The sequence below is a fragment of the Aegilops tauschii genome, chromosome 2 (genome assembly GCF_002575655.3).
Source record: "Aegilops tauschii subsp. strangulata cultivar AL8/78 chromosome 2, Aet v6.0, whole genome shotgun sequence".
NCBI classification, from domain to species: domain Eukaryota; kingdom Viridiplantae; phylum Streptophyta; class Magnoliopsida; order Poales; family Poaceae; genus Aegilops; species Aegilops tauschii.
The window spans coordinates 650260355-650276291 of NC_053036.3; the positions used below are offsets into that span (position 1 = coordinate 650260355).

The window sequence follows — 15937 nt, forward strand, 5'->3', positions numbered from 1 at the left end:
TATCGTAGACTTGAATTGAATAAGTTGACACCTACTGAAATATCTTTGCAAATGGCTGATAAATCAACTGGTATACCTGTCGGTATTTGTGAGGATGTGCCTGTTGTGGTTGCAAATGTCACTATCTTAACAGACTTTGTTATTCTTGATATTCCCGAGGACGATAGTATGTCGATTATCCTTGGTAGACCCTTTTTGAATACTGCAGGGGCTGTTATTGATTGCAACAAAGACAATGTCACTTTTCATGTTAATGGAAATGAGCATACGGTACACTTTCCGAGGAAACAACCTCAAGTTCATAGCATCAATTCTATTGGAAAAATTCCAACTATTACTATTGGAGGTTTTGAATTTCCTCTTCCTACTGTCAAGAAGAAATATGATATTCTTATTATTGGGGATGTTCATATCCCTGTTGAGGTAACTTAGTGTTATTCGAAATTTCTCCGGTTCCCATGTTATTCGGAATGAGTTTGTTAACAAGACTTGATCAACCTTGTTAGTGGATTCCTTTTGATGATCATGAGATGGATGAAATTAGGAGGCACAACCTTCTGTACCCTCTTTTTACTTTCTGTTATTTAGAATAAATTAAGCAAAAATAGTATTATCTGTCTGTTTTCTGAATTATCCATGCAATAAAAATATCCCGAAAATAAAAGTTCTCCAAATGCCCTGCCAATTTAATATGATTTTTTCTGGAATATTTGAGAATATCTGGCACTGAGAACACAGAAGGGGGAGCTGGCACCTGGCCACGAGGGTCCAGGGCGCGCCCCCTGCCTCGTGGGCCCATGGTGGACCCCCTCCACTCATTCCTGCACCCACACACTCCATCTTCCTCCCAAAAAAATCACCATCCAGCTCAAGCACGAGTTCTAGCTCATTTTGCTGCGATTTTCGATCTCCTTGCTCAAAGCTCTATTCACAAAACTGCTTTGGGAGATTGTTCCTTGGTATGTGACTCCTCCAATGGTCCAATTAGTTTTTGTTCTAGTGCTCTATTCATTGCAAATTTTTGCTGCAGAGGTGACCCTATTCTTGAGCTTGCATGTCAAATTTATGAGGTCCCAAGTAATTCTAATGCATGATATAGGCTCTAGGCACTTGTAGGAGTAGTTGCTATCAATTTTGTTGAGTTTGATTCACTTTTATTTTGAAGTTACTAAAAACTTCGGAAATTTTCAGAAAATGATGAGGAGATTATTGAGGGGCTCTTCTAGCCAAAGCTCCAAAGATAAACAAGTTAAGGAGAACGAAAAAGCCAAGTATAATCTTCCTCGCGTAGCGGAAGTAAGGCCGTGTGAGTGGCCTTGTGATAATTTCTTGAGAGCAGCCGGGATTTATGAAGACTTTTATTCTTTGGCTGAAAATGCGGGCCTCACCAACTTCCTCCACGACCGGATCGAACAGTATATCTTACTTACCAATACTTTTGTGCAAAACTTTTACTATTATCCTAAGAATTCACCTCCTTCAGTATCTTTTCATTTATATGATGAGGCTAAGGAAATGTCATTACGTAATTTTTGCGCGGTTTGTAGAATACCCTTTGAGGGCATCTTAGATGAACCACATCGTAAAGATGTGGAAGGTTTTAGTGACACTATTACTGTAGGGGAATCAAGGAAGGGTTCCGATGCGAGAATCACTAGCATACATTTTCCTGTTTTACGCTACTTTGCCATATTTGCTAGTCGATGCTTAATTGGTCGTGGAAATAGGGGAAACTTCAGTGTTCCTGATATTATTATTCTACTCCATACCTTATTCAGTGATAACACTTTTAGTATGGGTGCCGTTATTGCTAAACGGTTAAGCCTAAATCGTACAAAGGGCCCCATCTTTGGAGGTATCTATGCTGCACGCCTTGCTAGACATTTTGAGATACCTATTAGGCATTATGAGAAAGAGGAGACACTACTACCTCTTACCTTTTTAGATTACAGGAGCATGGTAGCGCATGAATTTATTGTTGACAATGATGATAAGATGCTTCTGTATAACCTGAGATTTAACAAGAAACACAATGAGATTATTACTCTGCATGCGCCTTCTTTGTTTGATCTAACTGCAGGCCATTACCCCGTCTTTCCATCGGCCGTGTATGCTCACCGAGGCTAGACATCAGCTCTAGAGCCTGAGCCGGAACCACCACTAGACCCTTATCGTTCATCATCTTATCAGTGGGATCCAGAGCAGATCGCCAGTCAGTGGCAATACGATGACACTCCTCATTACACCGGGGAGAGTAGCTACGATCCATGGGCATAGACCAACTTCGGCCAAAAGCCTAAGCTTGGGGGAGTACGTATTTCTCACCGACTTTACATTCATGTTCACACACTTATTCTAGTTGTCGGTGCTCATACCTTTTCATTGTACCATCCATGCTAGTTTAATTTCTTTTTCTAGCTTTCTTCTTGTGTGTTTAATAAACCTTAAGAAAACAAAAAAAATTAGTTAGTTTAATTTCCATGCTTGTAGTAGTAATTAAAAGAAAACCCAAAAAGATTTCTCGTTGTTCTTTTACTTGTTGGGAGCTTTCCCGTGTAAATAGTTTTATTTCTTTTCTTTCTTTTGGAGGTCGAGAGGACAAGACCATAATAAAAATGTTTAGTGGCTCCAATATGCATGATTGTTGATTTAACCAAGAGCCCATATTACTTTGTCTTCTTCCTTGAATTGAATGCTTGCAGATTCCAGCTTAGTCCAATGCATGTGCACTATTATTATTATACACACCATTCGGTCGTGCAAGTGAAAGGCAATAATGATGATATATGATGGACTGATTGAGATGAGGGAAGTTGGTATGAACACGACCTCTATTGTTTTTGTAAATATGATGAGTTCATCGTTCCTGATTCAGCCTATTATGAATAAACATGTTTGCAATGACAATTAGAGATTATAGTTGCTTATGCCATGCTTAATTAGCTAGGATCTTATAATGGTTTACCTTGCGTGCCAACATGCTATTAAAATGGTTGTGATGTGGTATGATAGGGTGGTATCCTCCTTTGAATGAATTGAGTGACTCGACTTGGCACATGTTCACGCATGTAGTTGAAACAAAATCAACATAGCCTTCACGATATTTATTTTCATGGTGGATTATATCCTACTCATGCTTGCACTCAGTGTTGATTAATTTTAATGCATGTTCATGACTGTTGTCGCTCTCTCAGTTGGTCGCTTCCCAGTCTTTTGCTAGCCTTCATCTGTACTAAGCGGGAATAATGCTTGTGCATCCGAACTCCATAAACCCCAAAGTTATTCCATATGAGTCCACCATACCTTCCTATATGCGGTATCTACCTGCCGTTCCAAGTAAATTTGTATGTGCCAAACTCCAAACCTTCAAATGAAATTATGTTTTGTATGCTCGAGCAGCTCATGTATCAACTAGGGATGTCTGTATCTTCCATGCTAGGCGGGTTATTCTCAAGAGGAGTGGACTCCTCTCCTCATTCACGAGAAAATGGCTGGTAACCGGGATGCCCAGTCCCATGCTTTAAGCAAATCAAATCAAAATAATTGCAAACAAAACTCCCCCGGGACTCTTGTTAGTTGGAGGCACCCGTTGTTTCGGACAAGCCATGGATTGATGTTTGTTGGTGGAGGGGGAGTATAAAATTTACCATTCTGTTTGGGAACCGCCTATAATGTGTGTAGCATGGAAGATATCGAGATCTCATAGTTGTTGCGTTGACAGTGAAAGTATACCGCTCAAAATATTATTTATCCCTATTTTAAAACCGAGCTCTGGCACCTCTACAAATCCCTACTTCCCTCCGCGAAGGGCATATCTATTTACTTTTATGTTGAGTCATTATCTTCTTATTAAAAAGCACCCACTGGAGAGCACCGCTGTCATTTGCATGCATTACTATTAGTTTATATTGGGTATGACTTGACTGGATTTCTTTTACCATGAATTACAATGTTTAGTTAGTCATTGATCTTTAAAGGTGCTCTGCATTTATGTTTTGCGGTCTCAGAAAGGGCTAGCGAGATACCATCTTGTCATATCATATTATGATTGTTTTGAGAAAGTGTTGTCATCCTAGTTTTATTATTATTGCTCGCTAGTTGATTATGCCATTGATATGAGTAAACATGAGACCTAAGTGTTATTGTGAATATGGTTAGTTCATAATCTTTGCTGAAAACTTGAATGCTGGCTTTACATATTTACAACAACAAGAGCAAACAGAGTTTGTAAAAGTTTTTCTTTATCACTTTCAGTCTATCAACTGAATTGCTTGAGGACAAGCAAAGGTTTAAGCTTGGGGAAGTTGATACGTCTCCAACGTATCTACTTTTCCAAACACTTTTGCCCTTGTTTTGGACTCTAACTTGCATTATTTGAATGAAACTAATCCGGACTGACGTTGTTTTCAGCAGAATTGCCATGGTGTTATCTTTGTGCAGAAACAAAAGTTCTCGGAATGACCTGGAAATCCACGGAGATTATTTTTGGAAAATAAGAAAAATACTGGCGAAAGAATCAAGGCCAGGGGGCCCACACCCTGTCCACGAGGGTGGGGGGCGCGCCCCCTCCCCCTAGGCGCGCCCCCTGTCTCGTGGGCCCCCTGGAGCTCCACCGGCCTCAACTCCAACTCTATATATTCCGTTTCGCGGAGAAAAAAAATCAGAGAGAAAGTTTCATCGCGTTTTACGATACGGAGCCGCCGCCAAGCCCTAATCTCTCTCGGGAGGGCTGATCTGGAGTCCGTTCGGGGCTCTGGAGAGGGGGATTCGTCGCCGCCGTCATCATCAACCATCCTCCATCACCAATTTCATGATGCTCACCGCCGTGCATGAGTAATTCCATCGTAGGCTTGCTGGACGGTGATGGGTTGGATGAGATTTATCATGTAATCGAGTTAGTTTTGTTAGGCTTTGATCCCTAGTATCCATTATGTTCTGAGATTGATGTTTCTATGACTTTGCTATGCTTAATGCTTGTCACTAGGGCCCGAGTGCCATGATTTCAGATCTGAACCTATTATGTTTTCATGAATATATGTGAGTCCTTGATCCTATCTTGCAAGTCTATAGTCGCCTATTATGTGTTATGATCCGACAACCCCGAAGTGACAATAATCGGGATACTTCACGGTGATGACCGTAGTTTGAGGAGTTCATGTATTCACTAAGTGCTAATGCTTTGGTCCGGTTCTTTATTAAAAGGAGGCCTTAATATCCCTTAGTTTCCATTAGGACCCCGCTGCCACGGGAGGGTAGGACAAAAGATGTCATGCAAGTTCTTTTCCATAAGCACGTATGACTATATTCGGAATACATGCCTACATTACATTGATGAACTGGAGCTAGTTCTATGTCACCCTAGGTTATAACTATTACATGAGGAATCGCATCCGACATAATTATTCATCACTGATCCAATGCCTACGAGCTTTTCACATATTGTTCTTTGCTTATTTACTTTACCGTTGCTACTGTTACAATTACTACAAAACTGCTATCGTTACTTTTGCCACTGTTACCATTACTATCATACTACTTTGGTACTAAATACTTTGCTGCAAATACTAAGTTATCCAGGTGTGGTTGAATTGACAACTCAACTGCTAATACTTGAGAATATTCTTTGGCTCCCCTTGTGTCGAATCAATAAATTTGGGTTGAATACTCTACCCTCGAAAACTGTTGCGATCCCCTACACTTGTGGGTTATCAGTGGCGAATCTCGAGGTCGGGGCGACCGGCGACGAGGCTTCCGCGGCGGGGCGGCGAGCTTGTGGGGAGGTGGCAGCGCACGACGCGACGCAGGCTGCAGCGTGAGGCGGCGGGGCTCCTGGGGTCCGGTGAGGTGGCGGCGCGCACCAGCGGGCGGAGGCGAGGTGGCGCAGCGGCGCGGGGTCGAGGGAGGCGGGGTTGGGCGGCGCTCGGCTGTGGGGCAGGCGTCGCCGGCCTTCTTGCCAGGGCAGGCGGCGTCGACGGACACCCCGTACGCCCCGCGCGAGGGAGAGGGAGAGACGAGCGGGAGAGAGAGAGGGGTGGGCCAGAGACAGAGGTGATAGCGATAGAAGAGGTGGGGGCACCGTTTTTTTACCCGTAAAAAAAAAAGATAGTCCCACCTCTTTGCCGTCTGCCAGCAGATGGCAAAGAATATTTGTCGCCTGCCAGCAGACGGCAAAGAGGGGGGTTGGACCATTGCAGTGTACTGGCATCTAGTGGACCCCACCAGCACCTCTTTGCCGTCCGCTGGCAGATGGCAAAGTTTCTTTGCCGTCCGTCAGCAGACGGCAAAGAACTGGCAGACGGCAAATAAGCTAATTCCAGTAGTGGTATGTTCGGTACTTTATCAGTTGGAGCGCGAAGAAGTTCGACTACATCAACCGCGTTAACAAACGCTTCCGCTTATGGTCAGCGAGGGTACGTAGACACACTCTCCCCTCTCATTGCTATGCATCTCCTTGATAGATCTTGCGTGTGCGTAGAATTTTTGTTTTGTTTTCCATGCAACGTTTCCCAGCAATTCCGTGAGGTCCTTCTCAAAGGCCCGTTTAGGTAGCAAGGTAAAGAGCATATTTTCCCATTATTAGGGTTTGTCTTACGTATCACACGGGATCCTCTTCAAGTAACATGCGTCAAGATTTGGCGGTGGTAGGGTATATAACTTTTCACCGTGGAATCCCAGGGGCCATCTTGAAAAATTACTGCGACGATTAGGGTTACTACCGCATCTATAAATAGTGCGGTGGCATCCCCGAGGATCATTTTTACGTCGTGCGCCTATGCCTATTCTTCCTCCTCCAACGCCGCTTAGATCCAATCTTGCTCTTCGTTTACGCCGCCGTCGTCGGTGCTCGTCTGCAGCCGCCGCAATCGATGTGGTTCATCCGCAGCCACCGCAGTTCATCCGCCGTCGTTTCTACGCCACCCAACTGTAAGTTCCTTTTTGCGTATTGCGCCACCGCCATAGCTCGTCCTCTATTGTAGTTCTTCCATTGCAACGGTAGTTCTTCCATGGTGGCTTGTAGTTCATCCATTTATTACTGATAGTCCATCTGCTTACCGCCGATAATTATTCCGTTTACTACCGTTGTAGTTCATTTGTTTTACTGTTTTTGTCTTTTTCCCAGTGCTGTTCCGGGGCAAGATCTTTGCTTATGCCGTATGGGTCAGAAGAAAATGGCTAACAAGAATAAGGGGAAGAAAGGGGACTCATCATCGCCCCAGCCTCGGCTCCGACTATTGCCAAGCGCACAATCTATGGGGATTAGGCCAAATCTCAAGTCTCTCCAACTTGCAGAGCTCGATACCATCGGTTTGCTTCCATCCAAGGAAGATATCAGCTGGTGCGCGCTCAGAGAGGAAACCCGGCCATAACCACATCAAGGTGAAGCCATCATCTTTGCCGATCACATAAGCCAGGGTTTTAGGCCGCCTAGCTCTAGGTTTTTCAAGAACGTCCTTGCATATTATGGCTTGCGGCCCCAAGATCTCGCGCCCAACTCCATTCTCAATATCAACAACTTCCAAGTGTTTTGCTAAGATTACCTTCAGATCGAGCCGACTTTAGATTTGTTTCTAGAGTTCTTGCTATATGGCTGAGCCCGCCGGAATTCTTCATGGACCATTGCTCTTACTCTAGGCAAGCTCGGGGGCTACTGACGGTGCAATGCACCCGGGGTCGCATCCCTAAGGGTAGCCCCACAGCAGGCCTGCCCCAGAGCTAGCGACCGAAAGGAGCCCAAAAGGAGAAGATAGGCATATAGATACCATTTGGCCCTCAAGTCAGCATGACGGCGACCAAGATTGCATCTATCCCCTGTAAAATCCTAGCCCCACATCGTGTATATAAGATGGAGGCTACAGTTCTCTCATCCATCTACTCCTGTAGACCTAAACTCTCAGTAGCAATACATCCTCCCTATTGTAATCCTTCGCACGAGGTAAAGCTATCAAAAATACAAACACAAAACACGACGTGGGGCATTACTCCTCATCAGACGCCCGAACCTAGGCAAATTTTGCGTGCAGGCTCCGTCCTGGTACTTCCGGCCACGTTTGCCACCCTACCGAGGGTACCGACGACTTTCTGCTCTATCAACGCTCGCGACATTGTGGTTGGCTGGTGTTCCGCCCGATGATTTGGGTGGTTGGCGTTGTGGCTCGTGTGGCGACGAAGATGGTGGCGAGCAGAGCTGGGTCAACGGTTGTCCTTCTGCTGTCAATGGTCCCGTGCGCCAATGGGTGCGCCTCTACTGGTTTCGTGCTGTGATAGAGAAGTTAGAGCTGTGGTCGGCGGGCCACTACGACAATGATGACTCCATGAGGGTTGTCTTGAGTGGGTGGTGCTCTCTGGATGTTGAGCTAAACTAGGTCGATGGGAGGCTTGCAACTTTCCCCTGTGAAGCTCTTCAGCAGAATCAGAGCTGCCATGTCCTCGACGCTTCGGCCGATTGTTTGGTGTTTGTGGTCAGATCGTTCGTGTGTGCCCTGTGAGGGATTGTAATAGGTTTCGCCTGGTTTTCCTCTAATTAACCGGTCAAATCTCTTCTTGTTAATTAATATAAAAATGACAAATCTTTTTATTTTAAAAAAACGGCCTAATCCTAGCTCGCCTCACCAGTCAGTAAAGACTTGTCGTTGTCTTTGAGCTTTGAGGAACACAACATGGTGTTAACTGAATTATTATTGATGTCGTCGACACCATATCCATTATCTATCCTGCTTCTATCCATAGCGAGTTATCCATGGAGGACAGCGGCGATGACCACGGCGCCTTCATGGAGAAATTCATCCTGCTACCGCCTCCCTCCTCCGACCAGCAGCAGCTCCCCCTGCACGGCCTCACCTTCGCCATCAAGGACATGTACGACGACCTCTCTCCGACTCTCCCTCCCCTCCCCTTCCTCCGTCGATCACATCGATGTTCAACAATCGTACTGACTGACTGACTGGTCGATTCATGGCAGCTTCGACGTCGCCGGACGCGTCACCGGCTTCGGCACCCCGGACTGGGCCCGGACGCACGCGCCGGCCGCCGCAACCGCCCCCGCCGTGCTTGCCGCGCTCGGCGCCGGCGCCACGGGCGTGGGCAAGACCGTGATGGACGAGATGGCCTACAGCATCAACGGCGAGAACGCCCACTACGGCACCCCCGCCAACCCCTGCGTCCCCGGCGGCTCCTCCAGCGGCTCCGCCGTCGCCGTCGCCGCCAGCCTCGCCGACTTCGCCCTCGGCACCAACACCGGCGGCAGCGTCAGGGTGCCCGCCGCCTACTGCGGCATCTTCGGCCTCCGCCCCTCCCACGGACAGGTCTCCGCCGAGAACGTCGTTCCCCATGGCTCAGATGTTCGACACCGTCGGTAATTTCAGTCTAGCCCTGCTACTGTCAGTGTTCAGCACACACATTATCCATCTGTTCATTCAGTTGTGTAAGTGTCTGAACATCCGAGTGTAATTATGCTTACAGGGTGGTTTGCTAGAGATGTGCCTACGCTGTCTCGTGTCACCGACGTGATGCTGCCGCCGAGATACGACGACGACCGGGCCGTGTCATCATTCCTGCAGACTGTTTCAAGATCTTGGGCTCTGTCGACGACCACACCTACGAGATCCTCAACGCTTCAGCGGCCAAAATATTCAGCAGTAAGTAGCTACCATGAACTCTAACTCATCATTGCAGAGTGGAGCAGAGCAGGATAATGCAGAGTATAGGTTCTCTGAAGCTTCATCCTTGGCATTCCTTGATTCAGAGTAGAGCACAGCAGGGCATGGCACCTTACATATATAAGTGTCTGAAACTTGTGAGGATTGTTTGGCAGGTAATGCAGTGGTGGACAATGGAAACCTTGGGTGATTCTGTCTCCAGCAATGTTCCGTGCATCGGCGAGTTCATGACCGACTTGTCTGCGATCGAAGCATCATCGTCTTGTGTGCCGGCTCTGTCTGCCATATCGCGTCTAATGCAAGTCCTTCAAAGGTGTGCAACCACGACATACCTACTTAATCACACTAGGCGCGACCACAGATATCATAAAATTGTGCCCTTTTCATGTTGCACCGGCGTCAGATGAACTCAATGGCCTTTGTAATGGAAATGCCAGCAGTTTACTCCAAATTGTACTTATGCACATGGATGAGATTAAATGTACCACATGTTTTCAGGTCTGAATTCAAAGCAAACCACGCGGAGTGGGTGAACACGGTGAAGCCCAACCTCGGCCCTGGCATCCGAGAGCGAGTGCAGGAGGCCATTGCATCGGAGGATGAGTCCGCCATGGAGGACCTTCATGCCGTCAGGACTGAATTCAAGTCTGCGCTAGCCGTTCTCCTCAAGGTAAATTCCTTCACTGTTAATAGTTCAAACATAATTAGCAATCTTAATCCCATTGCTGCACACATTTTAGGACTTGATTTGTTTTCTTGCTGTGCTTGAATGAATTTGAATTTGTAGGACGATGGAATCCTGGCAATCCCCACGGTCCCTGGCGCGCCACCGAAGCTACGCATGGATGCGGCATTGCTGGAGGACTTCCGGGCCAAGGCCTTCTCGCTGCTGTCCATCGCCGGCCTCTTGGGGTTCTGCCAGGTCAGCATCCCGCTGGGCACCCGCGACGGCGTCTCGGTGTCGGTCTCGTTACTCGCGGGGCACGGCGGTGACCGTTTCCTCGTCGCTGTAGCCCAGGAGCTCTATGACGCGCTCAAAGCCCAGGCCGCAGCAGCCTGGGGCTTGTCAGCTTAGCCTAACTCTGTCATATCTTGCTGAATTTTCCAGTACAGGACATTGTATGACTATCTGAACATATGCAGTATATACCATGAAGAGCAGAGCTGACGGAGTGTTCAGTAAGTAGATTTTGACCATTGTGCAAACAAATTTAGACCGGACATGGAGTTTCTCATATGAGCTCGGGTGAACAGTAAAATCGAAAATATTTTAAAAATTCAAAAAATTCTGATTTTTGTTAGCGATAAATTGACAAAAGTTTACAACACTTGCAAAATTTGAACGTGAAATGACATTTAGTTGTGGCTAAAAAAACAAAATCGAAGCTCCAAAAATGTCATTTCCAACAGCATTGTGGAGTGATGATATTTTTTTGGCCATGGCTTCTACAAATGTCATCTCACGATGAAATTTTGCAAGCGTTGGAAACTTTTCTCAATGTTTGTCACTAAAAAAATTCAGATTTAAAAGGATCCTGAAAAAATTCAGATCCTGAAAAATCCGGCATGAAGGATCGGGCCCACAAACATCCAGTTCCTCAGCAGGCATCGATGACAGAAGCTTATGGGATCTAATCTGGAAAGCAAAGATACCTGAGAAAATAAAAATCTTTGCATGGAGGATAGCGACTAACACCCTGACCACAAAGGTGAACAAATGCAGACGGACAATTGTGCCAGACAAGACTTGTGTGATCTGTGGTAATGCGGATGAGAATGAATACCACGCGGTAGTGGAATGCACAAAAAGCAAAGCTCTGAGGCATATGATGAGAGACTACTGGAAGATACCAAACGAACAAGCTTTTTGGTACACAGGTGAGGATTGGCTACAGGTCCTGCTCAATAGATGCGACGACGAAATGCACAACAGGATCCTGCTGATTTTATGGCGTGCATGGTTTCTCCATGATGATATAGTGCATGGGAATGGAAAAGAATCCATCTCAGGATGGGTGGGTTTCCTACTTAAATACGAACAAGAAGTCAAAGAAGCACAATTGAGAACTGACAGTGTGAAAGCGACATGCGACATGAATCAGTATGGGGATCAGCGCCTCACACCACCGGTTCAGAACGCCATGAGATGGGAGGCCCCGCCTATTGGAACGATTAAACTAAACACAGATGCAGCGTTTGAGGCAGCCACGGGGCGCAGCGCGGGCGGCGCAGTTGCAAGAGACCACCAGGGTCGGGTTCTTTTCTCCATGGGTTGCAACATAGACCGATGCTTGTCAGTTGAGGAAGCAGAAGGAATAGCAGGGCTCATGGGGCTCCGGGAACTGGCAAAATACTTTAATGGCCCTATTGAGGTTGAGATGGACTGCCTCGTGCTGTCAAGGGCAATTGCACCCGGAGTATCCAATCTGTCGCCCTTGTACCCAATAGTTGCAGACATGCAGGCGATTCTGGCTGGCTACCCCTCATGCAAAACTAGATGGATCAGGAGAGAACAAAATGGCCTTGCTCATGGCCTAGCACACCGTGCAAAACTGTTAGGAGACTTCTTCCAGCTGTCATATGTGCCCGATGAACTAAATGACATCTGGTCAAAAGAGTGTAGGCTAGTTTGGTAATCTCAGCCTTGTGCTTCTCAAAAAAAAAATTCAGATTTAAAAAATATTTTCTGATTTTACTGTTCACCTGAGCTCATTTGAGCTCAGGACTAGGAGAGTACTTTTGATTTTGGCCGTTAATTAATACAAACTGAAATACTTCACACAACACTACAAGACATATTTGGCTATGCACTTAGAGGCGATAAGTGATGGATCTAATTTTTTTTTGAGAACTTGATAGATCTTTGTATTAGTCAGACTTAAGAGTAAACCTGATCATGGACAGCCCAACCTGAAAAGCCAAACTGGGACATGTTTACCTTTCGAACTGGGCGGAAACTCGATCGATTGGTTCCAATTAACGATGTCACTGAAACTCGATCTTCACGGTAGGAGCAGCTGTACACACGGGCGCGGCGCCCCTATGTCTCGCTTCAGATAGAGGGGTCGGAACCCTTGCTGAAGAGGAGACCGAGATGGGCCGGCCCAGGAGCGTGCGAGACCACAACCTCCTATTTTCTGTATTTTTTATGTTTTCTGTTTCGTTTTTGGCCTTTTTATTTAAAAAATGATACTTTAAAATATTCTAAATATATATTACAAAAATACTCTATAAAAACATTTGGAAAATATTAACAAAGCATTAAAAAATGATAAATGCGTATAAAAATGTTTATGAAATATACAAATAATGTGTATAAAAATTGATCATTTATTATAAAAATATTAATCAAGCATTTGAACTTTTATTAACAAGTATTTGAAAAATGTTGACAAAGCATTTGCAAAATGTTAAATGTGTATAAAAAAATGTTTACCATGTATTACAAAAATGATGAATTTTTTTATCATGTAGATAAAAATGTTAATCAAGCATTTAAAAAAATGTTAAAGAATTATTTGAAAAATGTTACATGTGTATAGAAAAAATGTTGACCATGTATTTAAAAAATGTTGAATTGTTTGATCATGTATGCAAAAATGTTAATCATGCATTTAAATAAATGTTGAATGAGTATTTGTAAAATTTTGATCAAGCATTTGATAAATGTTAAATGTGTATAGTAAAAATGTTGACCATGTATTAAAAAAATATGATTTCTTTATTAATTTATATAAAGGATGGTAATCAAGCATTTGAAGAAAGGTTGAACAAGTTTTAAAGAAATGTTATTCAAGCTTTTGGAAAATGTTAAATGTGTATAGAAATATATTGACCATGTGTTAAAAAAATGTTTACATTGCATTTAGAAAAAACTTAATCAAGCATTTGAAAAATGTTTAAAATGTGTATAAAAATGTTGACCATGTATTAAAAAAATGTTAATTTTGTATTGAAAAAATGTTAAACGTATATTAAAAAATTGTTGTTGACATATACAGAAAATGTAGAAAATGAAAAATAAAACAAACAAAGAAAACCACAGCAGAAACAAAATAACCGAAGAAAAAAGAAAAGAAAAAGACTAAAGAAACAAATGAAAAAGAGTGACAAAACCAAAGAAGAAAATAAATAGAAAAGAAACAGAATAAAACGGAAAAAATAGAAATCCAGAGAAAACTGGCTCGACTTGCTTTAAGTAGGTCGCGGCCCCGCTACTTAACACAAACAGTTGGCGGGCGTGATGGCTAGCAGCGCTCGCTGCCTTCCTGGAGCTCCAGTGTTCTATCCCTTTTTTTTTCTTCTTTTCTTAACCATGCGCGAAATGAGCCGGCCCGACTACTGTAGCCGCTTCAGCGAGACATCCTACGGTCTCGCTGAAGGCGAGATATAGTCGCCGAGGCTGTATACTATGTACCAGCACAACCCTCTCTCTGATGTCACTATGCTATGCTGCTACTCTCTCTGTGTGTGAAGTGCATTTGATATATCTTTCATACTTATAAAGGTTAGAGTTGGAGGTGAGTTCATATGTGGGACCAACAACCTTCACAATAAACAAATACACCCCTCTTCCTCTTCACACGTGTAGCAAACTTCCAAGAGACATATAAATAATTGTATTTTACTCACGTGTGTGGGACGTAACACAAACAAACAAATATACTACTCCCTCCGTTCGGAAATACTTGTTATCAAAATGAATAAAAGGGAATGTATCTAGATGTATTTTAGTTCTAGATACATCTTTTTTTATCCATTTTAATGACAAGTATTTTCGGACAGAGGAAGTACTACTTTAATGAGAAACCAACACTCATGTAGAAGACACAAATAACAATTAGAAAAAAATGACTCCCAACTCAAAATCATGATTTTAGTTTTAGTTTCTCCTTCCAACAAAATTTTCAAGTTCTATATCGCACCATAGGAGAGTGAATAAATTGTAGTGCCCATTCTCCCATGTTTCTAAATTCAAAATGTAGTCTCACTGTAAATCTTTCAAAGGACCTACTACAGTCACATCAAATTCTTCGACGCCTACCTCATCCCTCCTATTGTATTGTTGCTCTTTTTTATCGTGAATTGTGCAAGATATATACTAACGTCCTTTGATCATTTTCTAAATCGGTGGCCTAACGTCTCTCCTTTTTAATAGCTATGTTGCAACGCACGTGCAACAGTGGCGAATCTACTAGGGGGCTTTAACAGGCTTGAGCACCCCCCCCCCTCCATCACTGCAAAAAATTTAGTTATTACACTAGTTCGATGTATACCGCAAGTTCTAGCACCGAAGTGACCGTTCACGCCAAGTTCAAGCACCACCGGTGTAATTGACTCAAAAAAATTAGTACTAATCTCAAGGCCCAATCCAACCATTTGCCAGCCCAGCCCAACATATGTTGATATGACAAAGGCAGCCCAGCCCACCCTCCATTTTGTCTGTAGATTCGCTACTGACGGGCATTGTGCTAGTATATACACTAGTAAAACGCCCGTGCGTTGCCACGGGCCTTTGGAAAAATTTAAGATGCTACTCACGGAGCTAAAATAACCAAGAATAATGCCGTCTCAACTAACTCACATATTTTTGTTGGGGAACGTAGTAATTTCAAAAAATTCCCTACGCACCTGCAAGATCATGGTGATGCATAGCAACGAGAGGGGAGAGTGTTGTCTACGTACCCTCGTAGACCGAAAGCGGAAGCGTTAGCACAACACGGTTGATGTAGTCGTACGTCTTCACGATCCGACCGATCAAGTACTGAACGTACGGCATCTCCGAGTTCAGCACACGTTCAGCCCGATGACGTCCCTCGAACTCCGATCCAGCCGAGTGTTGAGGGAGAGTTTCGTCAGCACGACGGCATGGTGACGATGTTGATGATCTACCGACGCAGGGCTTCGCGTAAGCACCGCTACGATATTATCGAGGTGGAATATGGTGGAGGGGGGCACCGCACACGGCTAAGAGATCTCAAGGATCAATTGTTGTGTCTAGAGGTGCCCTCCTGCCCCCGTATATAAAGGTGCAAGGGGGGGGTGCGGCCGGCCTAGGGGAGAGGCGCGACGGGAGGAGTCCTACTCCCTCCCCCCTTTTCCTAGTTGGATTAGGACTTGGGAGGGGGGAAAGAGGAGGGAGAGAAGGAAGGGGGGGGGGCGCCCCCCCTCTCCTTGTCCTATTCGGACTAGGGGGGGAGGGGCGCGCGGCCCAGCCCTGGCCGCCTCTCCTCTTCTCCGTAAAGGCCCACTATGACCCATTAGCCTCCCGGGGGGTTCCG

The 15937-nt window shown here is 44.8% G+C and overlaps 1 pseudogene; it reads left to right on the top strand.

Annotated features, from left to right (window-relative positions):
• Positions 1-8670: 8670 nt before the first annotated feature.
• LOC109745261 (amidase 1-like) lies at positions 8671-10836 on the top strand (annotated as a pseudogene).
• The last annotated feature ends 5101 nt before the right edge of the window (positions 10837-15937 follow it).